At 36.3% G+C, this 18963-nt stretch overlaps 1 protein-coding gene and 1 long non-coding RNA gene across 2 annotated transcripts in view; one reads left to right on the forward strand and one right to left on the reverse strand.

Annotated features, from left to right (window-relative positions):
• Window positions 1-18963, forward strand: part of LOC126821466 (translin) — a 101356-nt gene that overhangs the window by 44365 nt on the left and 38028 nt on the right. The window lies entirely within an intron of this gene.
• LOC126821468 (uncharacterized) lies at window positions 8558-12619 on the reverse strand. The gene is made up of 3 exons (XR_007680415.2): window positions 12240-12619; window positions 11033-11131; window positions 8558-10296 (listed from the first exon to the last, which is right to left on the reverse strand). It is a non-coding gene; the product is annotated as an uncharacterized LOC126821468 (long non-coding RNA).

Here is an 18963-nt window from a genome sequence, read left to right on the forward strand (position 1 = left end):
GGGGGGCAATGGATTTCCGTTTTTTGGGCACAAACATCAGAGAATGAGGCCATATCATAGAAATATAATTGTAAAATGAAATCGCTTGCAGTTTACGTTTTGAATACTATACTTTAGTGGAGCTTTGTCGAAAACTCATGGTAGTTAAACATACATTATGCAAGAGCTAAATCTGTCTATTGCAGGTCTTTCTTTAGGCCTGAAATGTTATCTAAATTATTAATTAGACCTTAATTAACTTATCCAGACCATAATCAACTCTAGATGGCATCGCTAGCCTGGATTTTTAGTGGATTATGAGCCGATTTACTGCATAACTTTCCTTCACGATTTAATGATTAAATGGATAATCGAGACTATGCCGTTTATCGTACTGACTTTATTTAATGATGATCGAGGCTAGGCGGAAATTTCAATCACCTAATTCTCGGTTCATAGTGGATCAATTTGAATAAAATTTTCAGCAAATAGCCTTTACATTATCTAGTTTTTAACTATTATAGTGAGAACTGCCAACTCGTTATCTAATCTCCCATTATGTATCTTTAATGATTGATTCATTCTGAAGATTTCTCAGGCGAGAAGCCTCAGCCCCCCCCCCCTCATAAAATTGGATACAATACTGTGAGTTACTATACTATATAAGAATTTACTAATTTAACGTAAATAGAAGATTTATTTATCATGTTTAGACATAACTAACATGTTCGACGCCCAAAACTACCATTAATCCAAGAAAACTGAATTTTGCGATTTTGGCCGATTGGCATCAAGTCGTTATCAATAATTTGGCTGTGAAGAAAAAAAAAGAAGAAAAAAAAATGCACTTCGTCTGGGAGTTTTACCCAGATTTTTTCCAAGTGCCTCAACATATAGAACAGGAAAATCCAATGTTTTGCTGTAAAAGAGAAATGTACACGGACAAGATCCTATACTTTGATTCCAAGTTAGTATTCATTGTTTTTTCTCCTGTTCCGCCGTAACCTTCCACTATACTGCTAAAGACTCCTACAAGCAACCGGCTTCTTGAAGTGAAATTGAACTATATACTCGTTCCGAAATGACCTAGATTGTGGAAATCAGACTTTAAAACCCATCTGCCCCCCCTCTCTCTCTCTCTCTCCCTCTCTCTCTCTCTCCCCCTCTCTCTCTCTTTCTCTCCACAACTCAAAATTAATTCACTCGCCACAAAATACTGGGTGTTTATGCTCCCGCGAGATCGTGTTCCTCATGGGTCAACACGCGCCTGGTTAAATCGGGTGTCACATTAACAGGGTTGTACTATATTGCACTTTCTATTAACTTTTACCTCATGTGTCGTATTAAACAGGTTTTACTATACTGCACCCTTCAATTAACCTAAAAAAATGTCGTATTAAACAGGTTTTACTATATTGAACCCTTCAATTAACCCTAACAAATTTCGGATTATATAGGCTTTACTGTATTGCGCACCCTTCAACACAAGTGTCGGATTATACAGGTTTTACTGTATTGCACCCTTCAATTAATTTAAACAAGTATCGTAATATACAGGTTTTACTGTAAGTGTAGCTTTGATTACACTATATAAATTAAAATCTGTAAATAAATCATCTTTCAAACTGTTATTTTGATGTATTAGGTTTGGGTGCACTGAAATTAGAGCACATTTGTCTTGTTATTTGATATGAGCAATTCATATCTCCTACATTAGAAAGGTCAAGGCTGTGTATACATAAATAGACATTTAACAGTTAAAGGGAAAGTTTGTCAACTGATTTTTATATTAAATCTTTTTGCGGTTGGTGAGAGAGAGAGAAATGGGGTTTAACGTTCACTCGACACTCTAGGTCATTTCAGGACTAACATATAGTTTTTAATTTCATTTCAATAATTCGCTTGCGCGTAGGGGTCTTTAGCAGTGGGAAGAAACCGGAGGACCCGGAGAAAACCCACGAGGTTGAACAGGGATTTGAAACCACGCCAGTTGACCCAATGACAGGCCGTATAATATAGCACGCACGTGCTAACCATTCGGCCATCCACCCCCCCCCCCTTTTTTTGCGGTCGGTGTGATGTAGCTGGCAAACCAGTAGTCTTATCAAAGATTATTCCGGGAAATGAGGTGAGTTTTGCCCCGACGGCGGCGTTTCCGCCTACTCGTGGTTGAATTAAGACTGTCAAGGGTTCTTTTACGTGCCCACGACCTCGGGTTTCTGTCCTTTTTGAGCGATAGGTCTCACACTGAAAAACCATGCTGATAAATCCAAGGGGGGGGGGGATTATTTATTCAACACCGGGATCGAACCCGGGACCCGTCGGTCAGTAAGCGAGCACCTTAACCATTGAGCCACGGTGCATGACATAATTATGCCTGTCTTCTTCAGTCCGGTTGGTGCAGAGATGTAAGTCGGTTAACTTGTTGTTGCTATAGAGTTGATTATGGGCTTGCCATATTAATAAATTAAAAGTTTAAATAATAGTTTATACAAAATTTGAAACAAAAATAATGATCTGCAAAAGACAGATGCATCTTTAAGTAACTATCCAATTATGTGCCTCACTCAAGCCTGTCACATAATACTCCACTGTCATGGCTACCGAGATAACAGTCATATTTAAGATACATGTAAATATATGCACCCAAAAACCCCCTTTCCGTACATATTATAGACGCGGTTTTCCCTTGTCCAGTGACGCAGGGTGGAGAACCTGACAGGGGAAAGGCGTCTTGTCATTCGGATAGGACAAAATAGAAGCGTGAACACATTGACGTGCACGTAAATGAACCAGTGGCAGTTGGAATTCAAAATAAAAGAGGCCGTTGGGCAACATTTCCATAATAGCACACTGCATTGCATATGCCCGTCTTCATTAGGACAGTTGGTGTAGAAAATTAGGACGCTAAACCCCATTTCTATTCAGTTCAATTCCGTGCATATTATATAATACAAAAAGATTAATGGTGAGTTTCAACTGCAAATCCTTTTAATATGCACAGTCATTTACAGCCACTTGAGTCGGTTATCAATATAAATTATCATCTCGTCAAATGTTTTTGTAGGATTGTGTAATAAATCACGTCTTTTATATCATTATAAGATTATATATGTGAGGCATGGAGGTGGTAAACCTGATCGCTAATATAATTTGTTATCACCCCAGGGGCGGATCCAGGATTAAAATTGGAAAAATGGAAAGCTGTAGATGCCATTTCTGACTATTTCGCCCCAGCCCCCTAACGACCCCTGGATCCGCACAAGCAGTCTTACTCAGCCGTTTGTGAAATCCGTTCAAATTTTCTATATGGTGATTCGCATATTTTAAAAAAATAATCTAAGTGAGATCCGTGAACCGAAACAAAAAAAACCCCCATCAAACGGCATTATAAATAATTTACTCCCGTGAATGGATAGATGTTAAATAATGATACGCTTAAGTAAACCTAATAATAAGATAAATAATAGATATACCATACACATCAAAAACATAAAATAAACAACAACACCATATAGGCCTGTGATATTAAACATTGCATCATTATCTCTCACTTTAACCTTGAAAACAATTCCATTAGTGCTAAGGAGATTAAGCGAGGTGATTTATCAACTTAAAGGGGTGTTATAAGATGCATTCTCGTGAAAGTATTTTTCTGGTGGTTATTTCCAATAAAAGTATGGCAAATTTGGTATATTATATGGAAAGTACAGACGCCCAATCTTACTAGAAAAATACTGGCTTACCAGAAAAAACAGCCATGGGGCAAGCACTGCGCAAAAATAACTAAATGGCAACCAAACAGGTTATTGTCTGCCAGGTTGACTTAGAGAGCGGTTTTTATTTCTTGATCGAATTTTTGGGAACATTGAGGGGTCTAAACAGGAAATAGGCCTCAATATGTATGATACATGGACAGTAAGTAATGACAAATACATTGTAAAAAATGAGCCCTCTCTCAGTCAAGTTAGGTGACAAAGATGGCTTTTAAATTAGATTGTTGTGGGATAGCTCAGTGGTAGAGCGCTGGACCGGCAACTGCGAGGCGAATGGGTGCCGTCATGGGTTCGATTCCCGTATGGGTTAGGAAACGTTAGACCCACGGCCCGTGCTTTCTGTGGGGGGATCTGTAAAGAACCCTCACCTCCCGATAACCCTAAACATTACCTTAACCCACAATCCACATATGATGTCATTTGTGCTATAGATCTCTTTGATCTAGCGTTCGTGTTTTTTATAGCTTGGGGTATCTGAAGCAAATTTTGACATTTAATTAGTTTGAATATGTTTTTAGTCCAAATATATCACCAAATCACACAGTTTGTACGCGGGAAGGTATCTTTAAGGCAAAAACAACCCGAGATCAAAACAGAAGTACATGTACACGTATAGCTGACGTACATTACTGATGTTGGATTCAACTGCGTAATTAAGTCGAATTTTCGAGTGACGAACTCCGAAATGATTTAACACCAAAGTTCGTTTCCCCCTTTTCCCCCTCAAAAAATGACGCAACTATTGCTTTTGAAATATCCCAATCTACGATTTAGTATCTTGTATCACTGCCGGATTAACCTTTTAGGGGCCGGGGGCACGTCAAAATGGGAGGAGGTGGTGGGGGGCTGCATTAAGAAAAAAAGCGTAGCTCCTACTGCAACCAAGCCACCTGAAAATTAAATTAGATTTAAGGCATTCTGAGGTATTTTCGGGTCGAGTAAAATAACTTAAATGAAATAGATAGATTGAACTTTTTTTTTCAATCGGACATAATGTATTTCAATCGAGGTACGAATCCCAGCAAGTCACTTTTAAATTCAACCACTAATGTATGAAAGATCTCACATTTCCTGACGAACCAGCGGAGTTCAAGCCAATGACATAATTTCCCACGGACTGCCACGAAGCCCTTTTTGGTTCAGTCACTCAGTGCAACACTTTATCCCGTCCCTCTTTCTAATTATACAAACTGAAAAAATAGCAAATTATATAGAGTTAAAAGTCTTATTTGATCAGATTTTCTGCCATGCTATCTTACGTGGATTGCGCGTGAATAGAATTCTTCATAGACAGTGACATTTCAATCAATTTTTTTAATATTTCAACTGCCATGGGATGTATTCTATGCATTACCGTTGTATACCTGAAGAACGAATGGACACATTTTGTTGCTACTTGACCCAACGACTTCCCTTGAACTCTTTCCTGATACTTGAGCGTAGCGAAATATTTGAGAATGTAATACCCTTCCTTCCATAACCCCACCTCCACATCCGTACCCCGACTCCCATTGATTATCAGGGGATCTAGTATATGGCCAGCAGATAGTCTATAAGTTTATGTGAGCCATGGTAGTTCAGTAAATGAGATGTTGGTTCGATCCTTGTCCAGCGCCCCCACCCCCTTCCTTTGTCAGTGGCGCAGTACTGGGGACCTGGCAACGAACAACATATCAATATTCTTTCGAACGGGACGAAAATTCCAGGTCCGGTCTACACCTTGGCGTGCACAAAAAAAAAACCTCTGCCAGTTGGAATTCGATATATAAGAGTAAGCCGTAGAGGCGCTGTACGGACAAAATTTACCTGATAGTAGGATATTAAACCCCATTTCATTTCATTTCTATAAGCTATGTACTCGTAAGAGTATGTGCGATCCTTTTAAATGTGCCAAGTTTTTCTATTCTATATTTCTATTATCATATATAAAAGCAAATACATTATGTTTACTATATAAAGAAATGGTTTTTCACATTTCTGATGCAATCATATATAAACTAAGTGTCTTATATATACGTGTCTTTTATTCAGGTCTTACAGATTTTGGTACAATATTAAAATGTCACCCAAATGAATTCTAAAATAAAGCATATAATTTATAGTTTTATCACTTTATTTATATTTGTGTCAAATAAATCTATATATTAACCATATACAAACTGATTTTTTATGGGTGTGATCAAGGGTGGATCTATATTGGGGGGGCGGCGCACTTTAGAACCGGATTCTTGTCTCAGATCACAGGAAATGGCTTTTCCAGGCTTCAAGTTTTCGAAATTATCCGGGGAGGCCACCTGGACCCCCCCCCCCCGCCCTATCTATGTTCTCTGGATCGGCCCTTGGTGACGGACAATGAATAGAATATGCCCCTTTTCATATTATATGCCAGTGACATTTACAGCCAGGAGCTTCATTTAGATTGTTGAGAATCTATGATTATAGATATAGTGACGTATCAAACAGAGGGCATCACCACCTGCAATATTCGATTGATTAATTTCTATTGTATAACAATGTCCAAAAAAAATATGACAACCGTGTGTAACGTACCTGGTTAGTGTAGAAAAGTATAGGACGTTAAACCCCATCTTATGTAATGTACCGGGTGGTAATTGATGTAACATGTTTCTAGAAAAAAAACGTCGTACAATCATTACAATTAAAACTGATGGCAAGATGTCTGATCAACCATTTTAATATTCAATATGAACTTTCTGACGCAACATTTCGTCATGTTATGGTACTTCTTTATGACGAAATCACATGACAGTTAACAATTTTCATTCCCTTCGGCTTCTACAATACAAAGGAAATTTTTGCTTTGATGGTAACGGGAATCAAATATCAGTTTTATATTATAAATTCTGAAACTTGTATTCTGCGTATTATTTTATACACAGAATTCAATTTACAAATTTACTTTGGGTCGTGTTATGACCAACTGCAACAAGATCGCGCTATTCGATCAGAAACCATCATGCCCCTTCTGGTAAACTGTTTATTGTGGTAGAATACAAATGTGCTAGCTGTGTACTTCCCAAATAAACGTGAGAGAAGTGACACTAAGTGTTCTAGAAATAATAAAAGTCAGACATTGAACCGTGAGGTTTGTACAACACTATAGTTACTCTGGTAGCCAAATATTAATAGTTAAAGGTTGAACTATCCCGTCTTGTAACGATTGGAGCAAAAGCTATAAAATCCGGCATATTTAAAGCTCCGTGATATTAGAATGCAAGTTAAATATATAATATAGGACCATACACAATCAAATGTCATCAAACAAACGGAAAGGAGTTGTTGGCGGAGAAGTTCCCTGTGGTTTTCCAGCGTAGTATCCCTTGTCAGACAGGGTGGAGGGTCTGGCAAGGAACGGTGTCTGGATGACACGAAAGAAAACAGGTCTCGTGCACACAACGTGTGCACGTAAAAGAATAATAGGCGGAAACGCCGCTGTTAGGCAACATTTCCCTCATAGCCCACTGCATGGCGTACATGACTGCCTTGGTGAACAACAGTGGGACGTTAAACTCATTTAATTTCTCAAGGTTCTGGCCAATTTAAACATACATTATACAGAGCTTAATCTGCCTATTGCAGGTCTTTCATTAGGCCTGAAATGTTATCTAAATTATTAATTAGACATTAATTAACTTATCCAGACCAAAATCAACATCTCATCGCTAGCCTGCGATATTTACTGGATTAGGATCCGATTTGCTACTCAACTTTCATTCATGATTAAATCATGAAGTGGATAATCGAGAGTATGTTTTTTATCGTATCGACTTTAGCAATGAAGATCGAGGTTAGGTCTAAAATTCAATCGCTATATTCTCGGTTATAGTTGCCAGATTTTTATCTAATCTCCCATAATGTATCTTTAAATATACCTCGGTTTCTATTGATTTCACACCACCATTTCAATTTGCTTCAGCAAATATGGTATTCGTACAAGCCGGTCCATAATAAGAACAGTCTTTGTATATTTCAACGTTTGAAATATACGTCAACGGTCTGGCATTTAATGACTCGTCGGGCATCATATTATTCCGGAAACAAATGACAAATGGCCGGAATATTCTTGTTATAACCACTGCTCTTTTCCCATCGTGTCTTGTTATGAAAGAGAATACAAAACGTATGTTCAAGCAAAATTTATTGAACTTCACAAAATAGCGTATCAACTTTTCACTTGATGGTTCTCGGGATAAAAATTCAATACCAGCGACATCGTTATTTTGTGTGAAAGTATCTCACGTATCAGTTGTACAATGAGTGGTATAACGGGTTCGGATTTCCAACTGTAAGTAGCAATCTCAAAACGGGGGGGGGGGGGGGGGGAATGAATCGGCTTAACCATTGCCGGTCGAATCAATATATACAAAATCAGCTCATTGTAAGTTAAAAAAGAATAAGTCACATGTCTGACCTCGTGGATTCTCCGGGATCTTGTTTCCTTCCACCGCCATATTGAAATTAAAGCACGGCTTTATTAGTTCCAAACAAGCCTGGAAATAAGGCACCTGTCACTGACAATGTCAGGCACAGATTCAGGCTTTGCCAGGCACTAAACCTCTGGTGCCTGTCATTTTGTCCGGCGCTGATTTGTCTTTTTTATTGATATTATTAATACATGTCCAGCACTAAGTTGAAAATGTCAGGTACTTTTTCATTAGTGCCTGACATTTTGTCAGGTACACGTAAAACAGTTATTTCAAGGCCTGGTACCAAGATGACCTAGTTATGTTGAGTGGACGTTAAAACCCAGTTTTCTTTCTCGTCAATAAATAAACTAGATACAAGTTTTAAGTGATAACATTTAATGTTTAATCTTGTCAACATAATACATATCATATAATAATTAATACAGAAAGAATTCAAACACATATAAAATATTATAAAAACCTTAAAAAAAACAGCCGTACTTCAACTTGAAGTGAAAAATAAAACCCCTGTATATGGTATATCTTACCAAAACAAAAACTCATAATTATTGTATCTCAAATTTCACGTGATAACGATTTCACAATACTGAGAAATACACAATCTTCTTCGTGACAATCCTTTCATTAACCGTTCGGTAAACATCGTCAATTTTCCGACCTTGACTTTTTAAATAACGATCAATGTCACAACAGAGTAAAATCTTGCAATAGATATGAACAATAGATTTATATCAAAAATTACACATAGATGATAAATAAATAAAGGTGTGGATAATGGTCAACACGAGGAACACACAATCTTCATCAAGCTGTTGTTATTAGTTCTTAAAGCACCTCTACGTCATAGAGAGGCAATCTGGGACATGCATTCAAAAGAATGGTTTACACGTACACGAGCGACAGTATTGAGAACCCGTTATAATTAAACAAGTCACAAAAAGATATAACGTTTGGTGCCGTACAAAAAAAAATCGTGGTTATTGGGGAAATTAGCATTTAAGGCTAACAAGAATGTAATTATACACGACATCAACATATTAGGGCAAAAGTTAAAATTTCAATTTAGATATCGGCACAAAGACAAATACTGGTATTCAAATTAACAAGTTCAATGGTTTATTATGCATCCTATTTCAATTAATAGATTAATTGTAGCTGAAAATCTTTGTTATCTTGCATGAACAAATGTGCACAATAATTAACCTAAAATTTATTACACAATAGACTTATAAAGCCTAAACCATCGCTTTAATAAACACACGTCCTGTCAAAAACCTATACGATAATGTTTTTCATGATGATAATACAAGTTTCTAACATCACTTGATTCCAAGATGAGTTTCATCTAATCTACATATAGAACTATTAGAATGTTGTTAATAGTTAGTTCATATTAAAGAATTTTGAATCATACAATAACCAAAACCACGCCTTTGGAACCCAAACCAACGATATGTATTCAACATAAAAACGTTCATACTACACCATAATGGAACCCTAATAATATTCTATATATTAGTCTATAAATAATGAGTCAATTTTTAATTATAAATTAAAAAAAATGTCTGCATAAATTTATAGCTAAGGTTATCCATTAACGTCAATGGGGAGTCTAGTTTCAACTCCAGTGTAGACAAAGTTCCAAAGGGTAGGCCTACACATCCAACCATCCAGTCTTTTGTGTTCCAAAGGGTAGGCCTACACATCCGACCATCCAGTCTTTTTTGTTGTTTTTCTTTTTAGCTATCTGAGAACAGTTTCGATTACCTTTTGCCACAGGAAGGTTTTCATGATACGACCATCTGGTTAGACACCGACATCGTACTCTGTTCTTGTCTTGCACTAGCGGTTCCACAACCCGGAACTACCGCCATATTGCCATTGACCTGATCACCATGTTTATTGAGATGCCAACAATGCATCTGGGCATTTTGCTCCATATTAGCATTGTTGTTATTATCATTATTTCGGACAGGCCATGGCACAGAATGAAAACAGTTTCTTAAAAATGTCTCAACGCACACTTTTTCATGTTCCAACTTTGCAACTTGTTCTTGTAATCGTTTCTGTTGTTCTTCCAAATCAGTTACAACCTGTAAAATAAAAAACATAATCATAAACAATTTGTCCAGTATTCTTTTTAATTCAAATACACATATGCATCCTGCACCAAAGTATGTGGAAGGGAGGAATTTATGCAAATCTGCATTTCTAATCTCCATGCTGAAAGCTCTGATTTACCAGTCGTCCGTATATAGCACTGCAAAAATTGAATTTACATAAACAGTTTCCAGCATAAAGATCTGTTGGTTAAATATGAATTGCAAGTCAACAATTATGTTTTTGCAAACTCCATGATGAAAGCTTTTGATTAACCTTTCGCATGTTTATGCCATTTAAAAACCAGTAGACCATGAATTTTCGTTCGACTTCCAACAAATTCTTTTTTTTTTGTTTGAACAATTCAATGACGCACGAACCGTGAGTTTATGTCGACAGAAACGGACGATTAACCCAGTATCCAGTACAAGTCAAAGCCGATCAATAACCTTGCAGGTATAATACAAATAGTCGTACGCGCTAAACAAAACATTTCACGCAACAGCGCAGAGATATTATCGATACGAAGCGTTAAACGATTTTACCTGGCCTTGCACTGAAAACTAAATAGGTCCGGTTGCAAGAGCTGAATTAATATTTCAGATTGATCCCAGTTCAAGTTTTACACGGATGCTGTGCAACAGTGCAACAGAGGCATACTGAAAAGCAGGGCCACGGAAAGTATCAAAATTTCCCTCTTTATGGCATTACATAATGTTTGTGGCTTACCTTGTCTTGATTTTGTGTCTCTTCTCGTTTGCGTTGTCGATAAGCTTGAGCTGATAATTTGTTTCTTTCTCTTCGTCTTTCCTTTCTTCTCTGAACTACCTGGAGACAACAAACATTTGGCTAAATTAATATTTTGGAATTAAAAATAAAGCTTTCTCCGGTAAGGTTAGGACGAAAATCCGGGGCTCTGTCATAATTGGGCGTATAAGTGACTAATCTTATTAACATCTTGTTTTAATTGAAGTATATAACTTTGTTCATTTTTGGCAGTACCGTTTTTTAAGCAGTTTCAAGTACTTTATTGTATTGTATATAAAACGCATTTCCAATCTCTAGAAAAAAATAATAGGGACTAATAACATTTTGCTATGGTAAAGGTATCAACATTTTATTCGAAAATATTGTTATACTTTTGAACCAACAGTAAAAGAATTCAATTGCGCACCTTTTTTTACAAGAAAAGTATTAGTATATTAAATATATATATTCAAAGTTTAGCCTAAAAAATTAAGCGTTGACCTGTGCTCACAGTCATAGCCACACCTGAATTAATCACAAAAAAGGTAGAGTCACAGACAGTGGGTGGGTTTAATTTAATAACGCAACCATAAAACTATGCATTAATAGTTACGGGAAAAACCATGACCTTTAAATAGAAATCACTACTTCAGCGCGTGCAAGAAATATTTCCGTCGGTTTTTCGGTCAATTTTTCTTTTTCTTCGTGTTTCAAATTAACTCTACACAGCTAATCAAAATTTGATCTATAAACAAAATTGGAATTGTAGAGATCTAGATCTTATTTTAAACCCGTGATTTCAAAACCCGCACTAATTAATAAAGTTTTGTATTTTTTAGTTCATTTACATAATTGACCGAAAAAGTCGTTCAACAGTGAATTGTCTGCCCTTTGTTCTATTTATAGTAACCTATTCATATCATGAATCAGCTGTGCAACTTGCGCAATAAAATACCGTTTGTTGGGTCGATTTGTTGGGGATACCGAAAAATACATAAAACATAGATATAAGCAACAACAGAATGTTGCATATTTCATTTTAATAAATGAAGAAATAACCAATCTTTTCAAAGCTCTATGATCAATAAAATGACGAACGGACCGACTAGAACAAAGCTTGCCGCAAAAGCGATCTTTTTTTACGTGCCATTGCTCACAGCTGATCGAGAATATGTCGTAATGACCTTACCTCTGCACGCCGCTCATCCATGGGAATGCTTGATTGTCCGCCAGAACAAGAAGAAAGGCTATCTCCGTCAGAATCACAGGACATGTCTGTTTCCGATTGACATCTCGGGGGAGATGTTATGGGGTAATCACCATGTACCGTTAAATTAGGTTGAACTTGAAGTGCTTGGGTTGCGCGGCGAGCTTGGTCGCTGTCAATAATTTCACTAGCTTTATGCCTCTCAATATAGCCTGGTAAGGAGTAAGGTTTACACAAAACACGAACCATTTTGGTTTAAAACTCAAATACTTTTCCTGGATATGTAAAAATATCTATATTCCGTTTACACGCACCGATCAGCTGAGCGAGGTTAACTTGCCAAGTACAAGAATCGTAATAAGCAACAAACACACAGCTAGCCCATTTAACCAATCCAAAGCTTGCGTCAGCCTGACCCTTGACCTAATCATGAATATGTAGTAGGATGACGTATTGCGTATATTCTAGATGGGTCGCTATGATGAAATGTCACAACCGAATGTCAGTAACGGTATATTTAGTGCTGACGTGTTCTATGCTGATTACAGAGAACGTGGAAATACAGTTTAACTATTTTAGTCACTGACTGTTTGGGAACTATTTAGGATTATTATGAAATAAATCATAAAAGGTAGCCAACGTTTCATTTACTAAAATCGCAACTGGATTTCGACATTAGCGTCATATAGCGTACTACAACAATGCACTGTGAATCTATTTATCCTATCGATATACAATATACGGGTTTCCTAATTTACGTTTTAGACTTTAGAAAAAATAGTTTTATAAGGAAAAAGAGTATCGAAATGAATTTGGAATTGTACGCGAAAATCTAATGCTCTGCTAAAATGCGCCTCATGCAGGTGGTTCCACTCACTCCCAAACTGCACCCTGGCCTCAAAACCATTGCCCCTTCGTCTTCGAGCTTAACGCTGCCACTGGCATTGTAGTGTCTTTCTCCAATATCTTAACGTTTTAGCCAATCTCTGGTAGTTTAACTCCAATGTGATGTGTTTAACATAATACAGGTTTCAAATGTAAATAAACTTCATAAAAAAAACTGAAACTTGCATATATATGATCCTCCTTGCCCAACGGGGGGAGGGGGCAGATCTAAATATTAAGGCCACCTGCCGATTTCGTCAAGGTCACGAGCACGTGATTGTTGCCGAGTATTGTGAGTTAGGGTTAGGTCTGTATTCTTTGGGTACTTAGGGTTAGGGTTATCGCTAGCCCTGTTTACCTCTCGTGACCTTGACGAAATCGTCAGGTGGCCTTAACATTTAGATCTAACCCATAAGGGGGCGGATTCTGTTTCATTGTTTCTTACTTTGACAAATATTTGCTGTTGATAACAAAGTCCTACATTTGATAATATGTCCTGTCATTGTTTTTGACTACGTGAATTAAATCACACTAGTTGTAGCTTACATTATTATTGATAAAACTCATATCACCCATGAATAGTTTACTCTTATATTGTCAGACATGAGTAGTTTACTCCAGGGACGGACTGTGCCACGGACCCCTGGGCTACACCCCCCCCCCCCTATATTTACTCTGATATTGTTAATAGTGTTATACGGGAGCTAAAAAACACAAAACATTTATATAAAAAAAAAAAATGGTTTGCACTCATACAGCACGACGTTTCGACACGTGTTCTCGTATCGTTTCCAGTGATTGTTGTCCATATAAATTGTGTTGTGTTTTTATTGTGCTCAATCGCTAAATGCCAATAAAGGATTATATATTCGGACATAACATGAAGAACCACAAATGCCAGAAAATAAATAATTATTTTGCTATATTAAATGAGAAATATTGCAAAGGATTAACTGAACAATTGCTTAAAGAAATGCGACAAAGAAAAAAGTGGAATACTTAACAAATATGTAAATACTGCATGCAGAGAGAGAGATACAGAGAGAGAGAGAGAGAGAGAGATGGGGTTTAACCTCCACTCGACACATTTCGGGTCTAACTTATGGTTCAATTTAATATCAATAATTCGCTTGCGCGTAGGGGTCTTTAGCAGTGGGAGGAAACCGGGGGACCCGGAGAAAACCCACGAGGTTGCACAGGCGACCCTACCACTTGTCACGTACAACCGAGGAATCGAAACCATTTACATGTTAAAACATGTTATAAAATATAAAAAATACAGACAAGCCGCATTTCTTTAAAACAAGATGATTCATTTTATCTACAGGATATAGGATGTAATTTATTTGTGTTGATGCACACAATTTCAAATGAAAGATGCTCTTTTTCATAGCTTCACAGGGGCGCAATGTACTATAGCGCTTTGTTTCATGGGTTTAGAGTTTGTGAGACCTTCGGTTTTTGCGACAAACAAAACGAAAAATACTTTGTTTCATCACTATAATCATAATTATAATGCCCAACCAGTTTCAAACCCTCTATTCGTGCTTCAGATCTACTACAAATCGACTTTATCATGATCCAACACAGTTTAAAATTTGTCGGCGCAAATGCGGTCACCACGTCGCCCTGAGCTTCGCCGGTAGTATATCTGAACTTTTGACCTGTATACACATGAAAGGGAAATTATTCTAAAAGATTTAATGTATATCTCTCAATTAAGATATCACACGGATTTCAATGGGACCTTAAGTTATTGATGTACACGCATTAAGCTCCTCTTGATAGTGTGACAGAAGTATGGGCTTATGTAGACCAGGTATCGTATACCATCATGCCTTAAAGTGTATAACAATTAGCTTATACCAGTCGGTATATATTGTCGTCATTAATCAGCCCTTCTGAATATGCATATTATTTTAGAAATTCTAGCCAGATAAGCTCGTTATATAACAACTGTTGTTTGTCTATAGATAACCTCGTTATAAATAAAAACAACGATATTTTGGTGGCCCTCTATTTTAAGAATTGGGGTTTTCAAACGCCCATTTGAATACAAGTCAGTTATTATATATATATATTAATCTGTAAATAGCCATATTATATTATGTTTAGACCAACACAGAGAATGGCACACTGAGCCGCAGTGAATATTTGCTAGGCCGCTACAATCACTGATAAGGATGACATCGATGCGGCTTAATGAGCCAGAAACATTAACTTTTTTCCTGCGACAAATTAAATTCTAAAACATTTTTTTTATGTATTGGAAAAATAAATAAAGGCGTTTGACGTATTTGTAGGTAACAATTATTTCCTATTTAGTGTAAATGGGTATTAAAATGACTAAAATGCAGCATTCTCTCCGAAGCAGTAACGTCTTATGTAAACAATGCACGCGCCATTCAGCCAATGATTGACGCCGCGTGCTGTGACAGCACGTGTTAAGGCAGTCATCTTTGACAGAGATATATCACTAGACTCGTAATTCTCTGTGAAACAGATTGAGAGAATGGATGATTTAAACTATGATTTAAAAATTTAGTTAGGATTGATACGGCTTTGAAGATTGGATATTGTGCGCTTTCACAGGTAATCTGCACTTAACTATAACGGTACATTATGTAAGAGCTAAATCGGCCTATTGCGGATCTTTTTTCTAGCTTTAAATGTTATAGATTATTATTTAGACATTTAATCACATAACAAGCCCATAAGCCCATAATGATATCTCTAGATTACCGGATGGCCGAGATAGTTGATGGATTAGAACACCCGGCGGAACATTTAATAATTTAACGTTAAAATGTATAATTGAGACTTTGTTTATTATCGTAGCAATGATACTTGACAATCGAGACTATCAGGTCAAAACTTCAAAGAATAAAGTAATTTGATTGAACCTATTCAATCTGTACCTCAGTTTAATTGTTGTTGCAGCGCAGTTTCCTTTAATTACAAAACAAAATTGGTAAAACCAGACGGACGATCCTTTTAATTTCTCGATAAATTGGGTAAACCCAATTGAAAGCTCACTTTAATTTCAAGACAATATGGGTAAAACCAAATGTAAATCAATCGAAGAGACCCCTTTAATTATCTTCTCGCTAGAGAAATAGAGTAAAACCAGGCATTACTCACTATTGTAATATTTAAGCTGTTTTTATTTAGCAATAATGTCATATACATGCAGTACGTTTTAGAGCTCAATGGGTCACCAACAACTTCTGTCAAGCTAAAATAGCTAACTTATTAGATTTACCATATGAATTTTTGTCGAGAATTTGAGGGCCCAAGTCAAAAATATTTTTTAAAGTATTTAAAAAAAAAAGCTTCACGAAGAATGGACTGGCTTGTACGAAAACTATAACATAATTATTATTGCTTGTACGAAAACTATAACATAATTATTATTACTTTAAGTCATCACAACATATAAACATGGCGCTGTGAAATCAATAAAAACCAGTGTAAATGACCATAAATTATATAAAAATCGAATAAATCCGACCAAAATGTTTTATAATAAATAAATTTTATAACCGCTTAAATAGTACTATTAAAAATAGTATTTGAATTCATCATGTTTTATGTTCGTTGAATTCACCAGGTTTATGTTCGTTGCAATTGTTCATCGAATTTTTTTTTTACCCACTTTTAATATAGCCAATGAAGCAGAGACGTCTTATGACACTTCGTAGACCTAAGTTATCCGATTCACCACATATATACTATATAAACGTCCGTGTAAGTTTGGGGTTTTTGTGTAGAATGACATTAGATTATTATGCGTGTGTGGTTTAGATCACCTGCATGACTCACAATCATAAGGTACCGGGTTGGAATTCCAGCGTGGGTCGCAAAGAATCAACGTGATTTTTCAAAACCGGTTTTCCATGTCTGGTGTGACACGTAAAATATCCCTATGGCAAGTTTTTTTTCCAGCCTTGAATATAGGAGGATTTGAAACATTTTTTGAATATGATCTCCAGGTTGCTTATATTTTTGCCCTAATTACGTCTTCGGAAAGATGTTTTATTTTGAGCTTAAAACCCTAAAAATAAAAGACACCACTCAAGTTTATATACGACCGATATTTTTACAACACAAATCTTTGTCACAAATCAACGGTTTAAATACAAAAGGGACTAATGGGAAGGAAATAAAATAAATACAGATATGTTTGCCTTAAAAGGCTAATATGTAAATTTTCATCCTTGGCGCCTGCGGTCATGCGTCTTGTTATGTTAAGGTCAAATTCCCTATATTCAATGTCAGATACATACATATTTAGATCAAATGACTAATACTATCGGTGAGAGTGTGCAGCAAAACGGAAATATATATCCTTCACCACTTAAAATACCTACGTCAAGTGTACTATATATATATATATATATAAACATATACCACTGAAAAACAATACTCAGTTTGTTTTAGTCTTAATTGGGAATTTTTAGTGATGAAAAGATTTAGGTTTCACTTACTAGAGAATTGTCATTCCCAGATCCTAAAAATGAATGACAATTAGAATTTCTTGCTTTAATTGCAGAACTTGCAATACTTGCAATGTGCAGTATTGCATAGATATAAAGTTAGCTAACCACAAGTGCACCGCATTAAGTCCTTTGTTATTCGAGCTATTTAGGCGATGATGTAAGAATCCTTATTTAGACATCAGTGATATCCATAATCAATAAAATATTCACCACCCATAACATGACGGAAAGCCAAAGGAGACGAAACTCGTTCGATCGCTAATTTGAAGATAAAACGAGTAAAAATGGATTCAGTTTATAAAATAGCATTAAACTTGGGCTCGATGCAGAAAAAAAACTGAAACACGTACACCATTTAGAAGACCAAATAACCAGCCCTATAAATATAGATAAACGTGTAGCTAAATCACTGTAAAGTCAAAATCTAAAGCGCATATTTTTCAGGGTCTGTGTTACTGCGCATTTTTATTATTATTATTAACCAGTTTCTATATAGTTTTGATTTGACAACGTCTTTTTAATCCAAGAAATGTGTTTATTATCATCCATACATAGCGCCTTAACAGTTGGCCCTATACTTTTAGTTAATATGTGTTTATATTATACTGTATATGATGTTTTATTTTTAGTATTTCATCACAAGTTTTCTTTGATAACTTCTATGTTTGATTCCGTAACTCTATCCTTATTATCATATGTTGTCTTTATTAAATATTACGATGTTTTGTATGAACTTACATTTGCAAATTGTTTTACTTATTATTAATATAAACTTATTAGAGCCTTGCCAGTTGTTGATACTTTTAATACAAATCCCCGTGTATAAAGATATCAAAATGTATGACGCTAAAAAAAAAAAAATTATTGCTCACACTAGACTGTAAGTATATTGGGCGTTCCGTACATTAGAGAAATTTAAGCGATGATACACCATGTGTGATAGTGAATGTTTTATGACTGTTTAGTCGTATCAGAACAATCGATGTAGTTTTTAGGTTGTAGTAAAACTACAATAAGTCTTGTATAAGTTGTAACTGCGTGGTTTATATAAACGGGGAAAACCAATGAGCAATAGGGGCCACGGTGGCTAATAGTGAGTAAGTCACTGGCGCTCTAACGAGGAGGTCCTGGATTTGATCCCGGTGTGTAGACCGAGAACGTTTCACGGCATTTTTCAGCGTGGAGCAGAATAGAGGGCCTGACAAGGAACAAACGCCTAATCGTTTGGATGGGACCAAAAACCGAGGTCAACCCGTTTACTTGTTGAAGTGCATGTAACGTTGAGTTAACCTTATACTTCATCATAATGTATACCCGCCTTT

Source organism: Patella vulgata, chromosome 5 (genome assembly GCF_932274485.2).
Source record: "Patella vulgata chromosome 5, xgPatVulg1.2, whole genome shotgun sequence".
NCBI classification, from domain to species: Eukaryota; Metazoa; Mollusca; class Gastropoda; family Patellidae; genus Patella; species Patella vulgata.